The sequence below is a fragment of the Cynocephalus volans genome, chromosome 5 (genome assembly GCF_027409185.1).
Source record: "Cynocephalus volans isolate mCynVol1 chromosome 5, mCynVol1.pri, whole genome shotgun sequence".
NCBI classification, from domain to species: domain Eukaryota; kingdom Metazoa; phylum Chordata; class Mammalia; order Dermoptera; family Cynocephalidae; genus Cynocephalus; species Cynocephalus volans.
The window spans coordinates 7,305,759-7,318,764 of record NC_084464.1 but is presented as its reverse complement, the minus strand read 5'-3'; the positions used below and the strand labels follow the sequence as shown (position 1 = coordinate 7,318,764).

The 13,006-nt window shown below is 37.5% G+C and overlaps 1 pseudogene; it reads right to left on the bottom strand.

Moving 5' to 3' along the window:
- The window catches only part of LOC134378236 (B-cell scaffold protein with ankyrin repeats-like), a 109,845-nt pseudogene that overhangs the window by 66,917 nt on the left and 29,922 nt on the right, over positions 1-13,006 (bottom strand).

Here is a 13,006-nt window from a genome sequence, read left to right as displayed (position 1 = left end):
CTACCAAGGACTCTATTTCTGAATTTTAGCAAGAAATTCAGCTGTCACTTGACCCTTGCTAACAATGCAAATTTCTTATATCACATATCTGTATATATAACACAAGAAGAAAAATTTGTGGTCAGGACGTTATCAGTGTTGTCATGATTTGGTCTTGGTTTTCAATTGCTGCTATCTTTGTTTAGTGTTATTTTTAGCTTCTCTGCAGCAATTTATTTTCAGTTAACTCTACAAAGTGAGGTGATGCATATTTGCATCAGCGATATTTTGGGGCTGTATTTTTCCTATAACTAGACTTTTAAGGATGTATACATTGTGGTTCAAATAGACTTATCATATTCCTATTGCTAAAACAGATGTATTCGTAATTCCTCTAAGATTTATTTGGTCTGTACATGTTGAATTCAGCCACACTTTGGCCCTGGTGGCTTTTCCCTTTTAGTTCCTCCCTTGTTGTCTTCTGAATAGGTAATTTCCTAAAATCACTCTCACAGATTTTGCACACAAATGCTCACATAACCTATTTTGTTCATACTTGTTAGAATGTTTCAAAGCACAGAGGGGATTGAAGGCTCTCAGGTTCTTTCTCAGCAGAGAAGTTCTTTATTTGCATTTCATAAAAATCAAAATAAATACAACCTACCTTATTGTTGAAGGGTATGTTATAAAGCATATTTTCATTGTGGGCAGTTTCATTACCTAGAAATACAAACTATGTTACTACCTCTTCCGTCATTCACACATTTGATGATTCACTTATTCGGCACTTCTTAAAAATGACGAATACAAAGAGTAGGGTGAAGAGAAACATTACTAAACAGTTAAAAAGGACATGTTGAAAAGTCACCCTCGGGGAGCATGTTATTAATATCTCCTTCGTGTAGGGAGAGGTTTATGTAGGATACTGAGCAGTCATGTCAGTTTGGAAACCGTCTTTCCGACCTCTTTGAGTAACAACGTCCCCATGATTACGATTTCTTCTTCTTCTCCGCATTCACCAGGATCGGCCCGTTGCAAAGCGCGCTCTTCTGAGAAAACTTGTTCCGCGGCTCCCCACTGGCCTGAGTTGCTGCTCCTCCTGCCTCTGCTATGGCTTCCTAGTTTCCACCCCAGCCACATGGCTTGAATCTGTTGCTTCTCCTCTCCCCACAGTCAGTGCTTTGGTCCAGGCTGTAGACATTGCTTCTAGATTATTCAACAGCTCCCCAGCTGGCCTCTAGCTCTTCTCTGCCCTCCCAGTATTTGGCACACGTTCCTCTCCCTTCATATTGAAGTGAGTTGCTCTCTCAAAGGTTGCTCCAATTTCATCCGCTCAATCAATAACTCCCACGATCAAGCATTATTCACATAAATCCTTGTCAGGCTTCATAGCAATTTCCCATGGTACAATTCTTATCGATGCTTCACATATGAGCTTAAGTGACTGGCCAAAGGTTACAACTGGTAAGCTGTGAACAGCCAGGTTAATCAGAATTCAAAGCCCACGCTTCTTTTACTGTATTACGATGCCCCTAGCATTGCTCTTCTAGAACCACCTCACATTCATTTTGGTTTTGCATGTAAATATCTAATCCATGGAAATTTGTACACTGACCTGCCTAATCATATTAGGTTTACATTAATATTGAAATTGGTTTACTACATACTTTGTTTTAGCCTTAAATCCTTCAATAAATACCTAGCACTTACCACTTGGATGGTGCACGATGGTGAGCTTATCTAAAAGACAAAAAAAAGCACATTCTGCTGAGTTTTGTTCAGTATTTATTCTAAGGTTTTTTGATTGTTTGACTACTTCTTGTCTTTGAGGTGACTATAAAATCTCACAATCTGATCTAAAAATACTAATTCCAAATTTATCTACCTCTGGCTACTATTACTTTTGTCTCCCCCCCGCCAACCCTTGTCCCAAGGTGTTATTATTTTATTTTATTTTTATTTTTATTTTATTTATTTTTTTTAATTTTATTTTGTCGATATACATTGTGGTTGATTATTGTTGCCCATCACCAAAACCACCCTCCCTCCTCCCTCTCCTCCCTCCCACCCAACAATGTCCTTTCTGTTTGCTTGTCGTATCAACTTCAAGTAATTGTGGTTGTTATGTCTTAGATATGTTTGACACTTAATAATGGCTTGCTACTATGCCTTGATATTACCTTAGCCTGGCCTACGCCATTCTTTTTATAAATCAACATGATTCAGGAATAATCACATACAGCATGCTTCAAACATTTTTAAGTGTATAGGTTGATGACTTTTGACTGTCTATGTAACCATGTGCCCATCAACCCAATTAGGATAGAGACCATTTCATCTCCAGAGAATATTTCCCCATGTCCCCTTATGGCAATCCTCACCCAAACATTACTCACAGCAACCCCTGATCAGATTTCAATCTCTGTAGATTAGTTTTGTCCAGATGAGTTTCATCTAGTATTCCAGATAAACGCAATCTTATTTCTTGTACTCCTTGGTGTCTGTTATCTCTCATTCAGTATAAAGTCTATGAGATTCATTTATATTTTTGTGTATAATAGTAAGTATTTTTTTTTTCATTGCTGAGTAGTATTCCATAGTATAAATATGCCACAATATAATGATCTAGTCTCCTAGGGGACATTTGGGTTGTTTTCAGTTTGACTATTATGAAAGAAACTGCTGTGAACTTTTGTGAACAAATCTTTGGGTGGACATATGCTTTCATTTGTCTTGGAAGAACACCGAGTAGTGCAAATGACTAGGCTGTATAGTAAGTGTGTATTTGACTTTCCCAAAGGCATCATGTCACCTTATACTACCATCAACAGCGCATGCAGTGCGTGTCCAGTTCCACATCCAAACAAACACTTAGACCTGACTTACTTTTAAAATTGTATTCACTCCAGCTGTTGTGTGCTGGTATCTCCCTGTAGCTTAATTTGCCTTTTCCTGATGGTTAATGATGTTGAGCATCTTTTCACACGTTACTGGCCATTCACTTTTGTAAACTGAGCTCTGGGTGCTGGGTGTGCTCAGCGGTGCTGGGTGTGCTCTGGGTGCTGGGTGTGCTCAGTGGTGCTGGGTGTGCTCTGGGTGCTGGGTGTGCTCAGCGGTGCTGGGTGTGCTCTGGGTGCTGGGTGTGCTCAGTTGTGCTGGGTGTGCTCTGGGTGCTGGGTGTGCTCAGTTGTGCTGGGTGTGCTCTGGGTGCTGGGTGTGCTCTGGGTGCTGGGTGTGCTCAGCGGTGCTGGGTGTGCTCTGGGTGCTGAGTGTGCTCTGGGTGCTGGTGTGCTCTGGGTGCTGGGTGTGCTCAGCGGTGCTGGGTGTGCTCTGGGTGCTGGGTGTGCTCAGCGGTGCTGGGTGTGCTCTGGGTGCTGGGTGTGCTCTGGGTGCTGGGTGTGCTCAGCGGTGCTGGGTGTGCTCTGGGTGCTGGGTGTGCTCAGCGGTGCTGGGTTTGCTCTGGGTGCTGGGTGTGCTCAGCGGTGCTGGGTGTGCTCTGGGTGCTGGGTGTGCTAGCGGTGCTGGGTGTGCTCAGTGGTGCTGGGCTGTCATTGCTTCTATGTCCTCACAGCAAACAGAGCTAAACAAATATGTACATTATGCATACAACTACATCTCTATATTTACCCTCCTGTGCTATACATATTAGCAGCCATGATTTGCCATACTTTTACCGCCAGTTCAATGCTATACCACGTGATTCATTCTAGCCTTCCTTCTTCCCTTAGTTATAACTCCCTTCTCTGATAGTAGAAAACTTGGCTCTCATTATCTCAGTACATTTCTTGATTTGCTCAGTTCTAGAATATCCATAATGTACAGAAATTTCTAAATTACACCACTCTGGAGAAATAAACCCTACTCATTTGGGTAAAGTACAATTTTTATCTATTTTTCTTCTCTTATTTTTAGCCTTAGGATACACTGTTTTCTAGATTTATTTATGTTTTTTTTCCTATCCCCCACTCAATATGGATATACTATTTATTTATAGTACCACTAGGTTCATTCGTTTCTGCTTATAATCCATTTTCTTTCCTTTCCCTGCCTTGACTCATCCTTGTTTATGGAATATGTAAAATAAAGTTCTTCAAGTGAGAACTATATAAAGAGGTATACTCAGAGAAGTGTGGATCCTTTTTCTTTTTGCATCAGTTTTGGTACATTTTCTTTTTCAGATAATTTGTTCTTTTTCGTAAGTTGTCAAATGTATTGGCAAAAAGTTACTTGTATTTTCTTAATGTATTCTGTAGGATCTGTTGTGATAGTGCACTCTAATTCCTAATGTAGTCTCTTGCTTTTTGTTGTTTCTTTCCTCCTGGATCATTCTTCCCATGAACTTACCAATTTTACTTATGTTTTCCAATACCGATTTTGGTTTTGGTAATTTTTTCTTTTGTTCATCTCTTTCCTTTTCAATCAATATCTGATCTTATCTTAATTATTTCTTACCTCTTTTTGGGTTTGGTTTGCTTTCCCTTTTCTAGTTTTCTAGAGGTAGAAACTTAAATCATTGATCTTAATCTTTTTTCTTTCCTAGTATAACATATGGAGCCATGAATCTCCCTCTAATTTAACTGTTAACTCCATAACTGTTTTAGCTGTATTTACAAATTTTGGTATTTTTTCATTATTATTCAGGTTGAAATATTTTCTCATGATTTCTTATTTGACCCATGGGTTATTTTGGAACGTTGTTTTAATACCTAAATATTTGGAGATATTTTCTAGATATCTAGTTCTTAATTTCTAATTTACTTCTGATGTGGTAAGAGAATATAAGATTTCAAAATACTAAAATCTTTCAGAGAACATACTCTGAAGATTTCAATCTTTTGAAACTTATTGAAACATTTTTGATGGTTTATTAAGTGTTCTATCTTGGTGAAACTTCAATGCACACCTTTAACAAGCATGTTCTCTGAATTTTTTTCAGTGTCTTATTCTGTAAATGTTAATTAGGTCAAATTAGTCAATAGGGCTGTGTAGGTATTCGGTAACTTTGCTGATTTTTGTCTGTTTGCTCTACTAATTATGAAGAAAGAAGAAAAAGATCTCTGAGTACGGTCAGATTTTGTTTTATGAGTTTTGATAAAGCTCACAAGTACATATATGGTATAAAATACACAAATATTTAGAATTGTTATATCTTACTAGTAAACTTCCCTCTTATCATTATACTGTATCTTCTTTTACCTCTTGTAGTGCTCTTTGTCTTGAAGTTTATCTTGTCTTATATTGATATAGCCAAGCCAAACTTCTTATGCTTACTGTTGGCATAGTAGACTTTTACCATCCTTTACTTTCAAACTATCTGTGTCTTATATTTAAAATATGTCTTTTAGACAGCATAAAGTTGGTATTGCTTTTTTAATCCAGTCTGAAAATGTCTGCCTTTTAAATTAAGTATTTAATCCAATTACATTTAACATCATTATTGATATGGCTCAGTTTAATACTACCATCTTGTTCTTGGTTTTTCACTTACCCCTTTTGTTTATGCTCCTCTTTGGCTACTTTCCTGCTTTATTTTTGGTGACTCAAATAGTTTTTTAATGGTCTATTTTATTTTCTTTATAGGTTTCCTAGGTATATATACTTTTTCATTTACTTTTTTAGTGGTTGCTTTATGACTAAAATATCCATCCTTAACTTACCAGAATCTCTTTTGAGATGATAGTTTATTCTTTCATGCTTTATGCTTTAGACTTGACCCTTCAAAATTTCTACTTTACCCTTTTCTCTTCTTACATTATAACTGATTCTTTACACTCCACACTTTGTACTTTACCATATAAAAATCTTGCCAACATATAATTTCACTTATAAGCACCCTATGTCCTTTGTGTGATTGTTTTTATATTTTTTCCTTCTTCACATTATATAACACCAACTTAAGTGCTATTATTTTTGCTTTAAACAGTTGTCTTTGAAATAATTTATGAGAAGAAAAAAACAACTATTTTATATTTACCTGCTTTGTATAATTTGTGTTCTTTTTCCCTTAGAGTGGATCTAAGTTTCTATTTGTTAATGTTCCCTTCAACCTGTATGACATTCTGTAGCACTTATTGAATTGCAATATTGCTATAAATTCTCTAATTTAATTTACCTAAAAATATCTTTACTTTACCAAACTTTTGAGAGATATTTTCTCTGGATACAGAATTATAAGTGGCCTTATTTTTTTTTTTTTTATTACTTTAAGATATCATTGCATTGTCTTTAGTTCTCTATTGTTTCTAATAAGAAATTGGGCATATTTTTTATCCTTTTTCCTCTGTATGTACTGTGTCCTTTCTTCTATTGCTTTCAAGAATTTCTCTTTACCTTGACTTGAAGTAGCTTGACCACAAGTTGCCTAGATATTGTTCTCTTAACAATTATGCTGATTGGGTTTTTTCTGAAGTTCTTAAAACTGTACAGACGTGACTTGCATTAAATTTGGCAAGGTTTTGGCCATTATTTCTTCAAAAATGTTTTCCCCCAAACTCACTTTTTTCTCCTTCTGGGGCTCTAATTACATGCATACTAGACTGTGTTATATTGCCCTAATGTCCCTGGAGTTCTATTTTTTTTTCCCCAAAGACTTTTTATCCTCCTATTTATCACACTAAATAGTTTCTATTGATCTGTCATCAAGTTCACTAACTTTTACTTTGCTATATACAGTCTGCTGATAAGCTTAACCAGTAAAGTTTTCATTTCTTTTATTGAAATTTTATTTTACAATTTCCATTTGGTTCTGTTGCGTGGTTTTAATTCTTCTGCTAAGATTCCCTATTTATTCACTCCTTAAAACCATATTCTTTCATTAATTCAATATGTTTATAAGAGCCACTTAAAAGTCTTTGCTAAGATCAACAACATCTCAGGTTCAGTTGTTCAGTTTTTTCTTCACTATGGATTGCATTTTCCTGTTTCTTCGTATGTCTTCTTTAAAAAAAATTAATACTGGATGTATAGATAATCTGTTGTATATTCTGGATTCTATAATATTTCTCTGATGAATGTAGGCTCTTGTTTTAGCAGGCAGTCAATTACTGGCATGACCTTGTATAGGCTTGATTTTATTCTTTCAGTGTTGATCTATAGAAACCTAAAGGTGTTTTCTAAGGCCCTTGGTAGGACTCAGCCTAGCAAACTGTGTCTCCCATGTGGATGTTGCAGGGCTTACTTTTAGACATTGTTAGGGCATGTCTAGAGTAGCTCTAACTCTGAGCTGTTCTCCTCACTCATTGTGTCTCTTGACTTTCACAGCAGGATGCCAGGTGTCTTAAGGAGGTGTCAAGAAGATCTTTCCACTTCAGCAGGGCAGGAACTCAGACATTCCCAGTATGTCTACCCTGGCTCTGGTCAATCTCTTTTGTGTCTCTGCTTTGCTTTCAATGCTCTAGAAGCTGCTATTTTGTATGCCTTGAGTGGTCTTTCCTTGCACATTTACAGCTCATCTCTCAGCCATAGACTTGTATAGTCCCTCACATGGACCTGTGGGACTACCTCTCTTCACAGCCACCTCCTCTTCAATCACCCACCACACACATTCCAGCAGCTTCAGCTGCCCTGAACTAGGATCTCTGCCTCCTCAGTTCAACAGGGCTTTCTTGCTTTGCATGGACAGTAGTCAGGAAATATTTCTCTGGCAGAAACTTGGGCCACCAACAGAGCCACCTCATGAATTTTGCTTGTCAGTTACTATAAATTAGCCCTGGATTTATGACCTTAATTATTTTAGAAAGTGTATTTCTGTTTTAGAAAACATTTCTAAGAGAGCTTGAAGAATTCCCTATGGAAAAGTAGATAACAGCTCAATAAAATGAAGGGAAATGAAGGACTAGCTGAAAGCCATGAAATATTACTGAAAATGGAAGAGATGGAAGCATTCAAGCTTTCTTAATGGTTCTTAGTTTTTAATTTTCTGTGCAGGGGTAGAGATTTGGGGGAAGAGTAGTCAGGCAGTGACAAGATAATTTATTTTTAATTCTGGAATGTGCTGTTTATTTTTGGAGAAGATTTACCATCTTAATGATGTTTGGTTTGCATTAATATTGAGTGTCTCTGCCCCCACCCCAAGAGCAATGTTAATTATTAGTAATTTAAAATAATTCACATGTGAAAAATTGTGAGAACTGACTATATTAAGAATATTAATTAGAAAAGCATGACTCCCCAATTATTTGATTGCCTACCTAATGGCTTATAAAAAAAACTAGAGAATTATCTTATTTATAGCTTACATTAAAATCAAAAGAAAGAAAGTAATGAGCATTTACTGAGGGTCCATTATGGATCCGAGAATGTGATAAATATTTATATGTCAATTCCCACAAGCACTCCAGGTACATGTACAGTTACTCCTGTTTTGCAGACAAGTAACCCAAGTACCAGGGATTAAGACACTTCCCAGGGCAGACAATTGGGAAGTGATGGGGTATAGATTTGAACCCCAGGTCTATTTGACTCCACAGTCCCTGTATTTTCTACTTCATCACTCTATCATTTCTGAACAGCAGGCAAATTTCACTTACCACAGACATTTTCTTCTTCTGGCCTTTTCCCAATAATGCAGTCTTGTAGTTGGCATAGTTTTTCCTTAATGAAGAAACAACCAGGACACTGAGGTCATGATTTGCAAACTTTTCATGGATCAAGGTGAAAACAACAACTAGTATTACTAGTACCAATACTATTACTTAGTATTCATTTGCTACTTCACGATATCCCAATTGCCATCCTTGATACTTTACATGTATTATTTTACTTGATTATGACCACTTCATGAAGTACACATAAAATGTTATCATCCCATTTTACAGATATGGAAACTGAGGTACAGAGAAGTTAAGTAACTTTCCTAGATCATACAGTTATAAGTGGTAGACTCAGGATTGCATCCCAGAGCCCAGTTCTTATGGGAGCTGTTTTTCACCCTAACGCTTGTGGGGTCTGCATTGGTTGTTTGGTGTCCAAAAGGAGAAGGGCTAAACAGCAGTGGTTTGCTGTGGTCTGAGCCCATCTACAGTTCTGTAGGGCACATTCCTTCCTGGTGTTCTAATTCTAAAATTTAGGTACTCAGGAGCAAATGATATGTAACTAGATTCCCCATCCTTCTTTGTTTTACAAATATTCTACATTGAACATTTATTTTTTTTTAAATGAAAAACTCAAACAAGTTAACATTTAATAAATCCCCTTTTAGAAGACAACCTGAGTTGCATTTTTTCCTCAGGGTTTCTGCAGAAACCTAGAAACCACTTTTTCTACTTTGTTGTTTCCGTTGCCTTGCAGATCCTCTCTTCTGAGTGGAGCCACGCTCTTCCTCAGGTGCACTGCGATCGTGAGAAGGAGGGGGAAGAATAAAAGCAAACTGTTCACCTTCTCCACTGTCTCACCGTCAATGCCAGGAATTCTACATGGGTCCTCATTATTCTGGAAACTCGTAATTCTGCGTTTGTGCCATTTTTCTTTTTAGTTTTCTAGGATAATTCTTCTGTCGATAATAATATAACTTCACAGTTAACCTTGATAGATTCATTCCCAGGGTGCACATTAATACTTTTGCAAACTACAAGATGCATATTGAAAAGTATATGGGAATGACTATGTGTGTGTGTGTTGGAGAAATGCGAAGAACATTCATTTTTGTGTTATTTGGATTTTTTCAAGGCCCTTATGTTAAGGACTGACTGATTCCTCTAACAGCATTCAGCCAGAGTCACTAAACTTTTGGTTCAGGTGGAAGGTAATCGTAGCATCTTCTGGCCTATATTTACAAGTTAAAGAAAAAAATATTTTTTTTGCATAAACATTAACTATACTCATTATCTCAGTATTCCTGTATATCAAATGTGTCAGATCAGTCTTTACGTAGTGAATATTGACCACCTTAAATTCTTCCCCAAACAAGATTGAATATAAGTATGCAAACAAAATAGAGACCACCAAAGCCTTAATGAAACAATTAGTGAAATCATTTCCAAGAAGATATTTAGGTTGGATTACACTAAATTGAAAACTTTATTATTTAAGGATCTGAGGAGGATGAAGCACAATTGGCTTACTTCAACAAAACCTATACAATGTCTCCAAGAAAGTGATTTGTAGGCCTGCGCTTAAGCACATTTTACCCCATTCCAGGATAACGGGATGCGTGATGGTGATGACACTGGCATGGACTGAAAAGCAATGGTGTAATTCTGGTGAACAACGAACAGTTGCAGAACTCTACAGTCAGCATTCCACAGCATTTGTTTGGCAAAATAACTGACTTTCTTGGACTTGTCAAATCTGGAACAAGTCCAGCCACCACCCACAATCAGAACTACTCTTAGAGATAGGTGGTTTCTGACAAACTGTGATCTAAGATGTCCTGGGAAAGTCCCCTTGCCTAAACTAGGCTGTATTGTTTGAAATTTCAGCATTGTGATTTTTTTTTATTTTTTAAAAACTATTCTCCTAAGCATTGTCTTTTAATTAAAAATTATCTTGGGAAAGATAGCACAGTAAGCTATTAGTAATTATTTACACAGCCACCAAAATTAGTTTATTACACGTGTTTGATCAAACAGCTACCTGAAACTGGGTTCTTGGGCAATGGGCCTTTCTGTGATGAGAAGAAAAAAACTGTTGGAATATTCTGGGAGTGGGAAGACTGTGGGACAGATAGAATATGGCCCTGATACCCCTTGCTGAAGAATGTCAAGGAGTGCATGTGGGATGTTTTGTTGTCATTCTCATCTCAGAACCAACATCTCTAATCCCACCCAGGATGTAAATTATATTTATAGAAGACAAACTTATCTGAAGTTAATATTCTTGGCATTTCTCTGCAAACCTTGACTGGCATGTGGAGATGTATATATATCCCCCAAAAAAGTTAAGGAGAAAGAAGATAAAACTTACTATAGTATGTTTCATTTAGAACTATTGCTTGATGTGATTTCAATCATTTTCTTGTTGCCTTTAAGCCTCTACATAATACCCTTTTCAGAATGCTGAGCACATTAGTATAAAAATACTTCACCTTAATTTCAGCAATGAGATTCAAAAAATATTCACTATACTAAGGACAGGTAGTATAAACCGATTAGGTATTAGCTTTGACACACTGGGTTCCAGGATTGAGTTGACCAAAGGCTGGTAAACATGAAATCTGGATATTTTCTACCTTTTAACTGATTGTTTGAAACATATTTTTCAGTGGCTAGTTAAAAACAAAAGAACAGTTACCTGTGTTTCCTGTGAAGACGAAATATTTACAGAGTCTAGGAGCTCCACAAGTGAGAGAACACTCCAGAAGGGACAGGGGTCATTATTACCTGCTGAACCATTTCCAAGCCACTCTTTCCCATCTGCCAGTGTTTAAATTTCTCCAGGGCTTCATCCACAGTCATTTTCCCATTCTTGACTCTTTCTTGCAGGAGGATGAGTTCTTCCTGCCCAGTGGCCAGACAGCCCCTTGGAGTAGAAAAGGCTGGACTCTCCATCCGAGCTCTCTCTACAATATGGGGGAGGGTGTTTTAACAGGAAGTCAACATATGGACAACCGGGGAAGAAAACACTCAAAAAAAAAAAGCCATTGGAGTTTCTTGTTCATAACCATCTATAAGAACAATCACAACAACTTCTTGAATTTGTTAAGACAAGTGAACAGATACGATGTAGTGGGGGAGAGGAGAGGGGACAAAGAGGAACGGGTAAAGGGATACGAAAATCAACCACAATGTATGTTGAGAAGTTAAAATTAAAAAAAAGAAGTTACAGAATAAACAATTTTTAAATGAGTTTCTAAGGATGGTGGATACCTGGAACCTAGTGTTACAATAAAAAGAATGTGTCACGTCGCTGAAAAACAGAAAGGGATGAGGAGAGAATGAACAGTAGCAAAAGTTCTGTGCTGCGCCAGCTGTGGGCAGTGCCACTTTTATGTTCTTTTTGTGAGGGTTAAAAGAGATCATGTGCACAAAATACTTGGCATGGTGCCTGCCTCATCATAAGCTAAGTAAATGTTAATATAATCATGGATAGTAAGCATTTGGAGAATAAACAATCTCTTTATTGAGAAAAGAGAGGTCAACCAACATCCAAATGTCACAAGAGGCTTAGGATCATTTGAAATTTTATTTCTGAAAGATTTAAAGTAAATAATTGGTCATTTTGTAATGAAATGCTTTCTTTTCAAAAGAGTTTATTTTGGAGCATGCCATGTATTATTTGCTCAGCACAGTAAGGATATTAGACGGCCTGGTTTCCGCATGGGGCTGCTAATCCAACACCAGAGACTGGCCTGAGGCACAGTGACAGCTAATGGCAGACCACAGGTGAATTCAGTATTTCATTTGTCCACCATGGTATTTACAGACATAACTATGCCTGTATGCCTTTAGGGATGCTATGTGCTCTCCAGGGTACCCCAAACCCTGCCATTCCTTATTGTCTCCAGACGACAATGAACTTGTGCTACTTGCCTGGCTGCAGAACTCATTTGAATTTGTACCTTCTCATTTACATATCTGCATTAAGTCCCACATACTTATTGTATTACCACAAGAGGGGCAGGGTAACTGAGCCCTAGCACATGTCTTAATGCATTGTCACATCTAAGCATGCCCATAGGGTCTAGAAGGAGATGATAGCTAGTCCCACCCAATGGCACACCAGTGAGCTGTCTCTGGAGAATCTGCTCACTACTGGGAGTCCTTCCTCAAGAAAGAATTAGATAAACTAGACTGTATCAGGATCACATTGGCAAGGATTTAGGAAATGAGGAGGGCATTCAAATTCTATAGTAATAAGGAATCAATAATAGAATCAGGATTGGTTATTGTGGAAATGAGAAGTTTCCAGTATTTGACAGTAGGTTTTAAGTATTTGAAGAGGACTTGAGCCTCGGGGCTGTCCTGGAATGACCTCTAATGTTCCTCTCAGTTTTGAGAAGGACTCTCGTACTCAACCTGGGAATAGGGACACAGAGAGGGTTCCTTTTCGAAAACGTTCGTGTGCACATTAAAGTGCTCCATGGCCAATC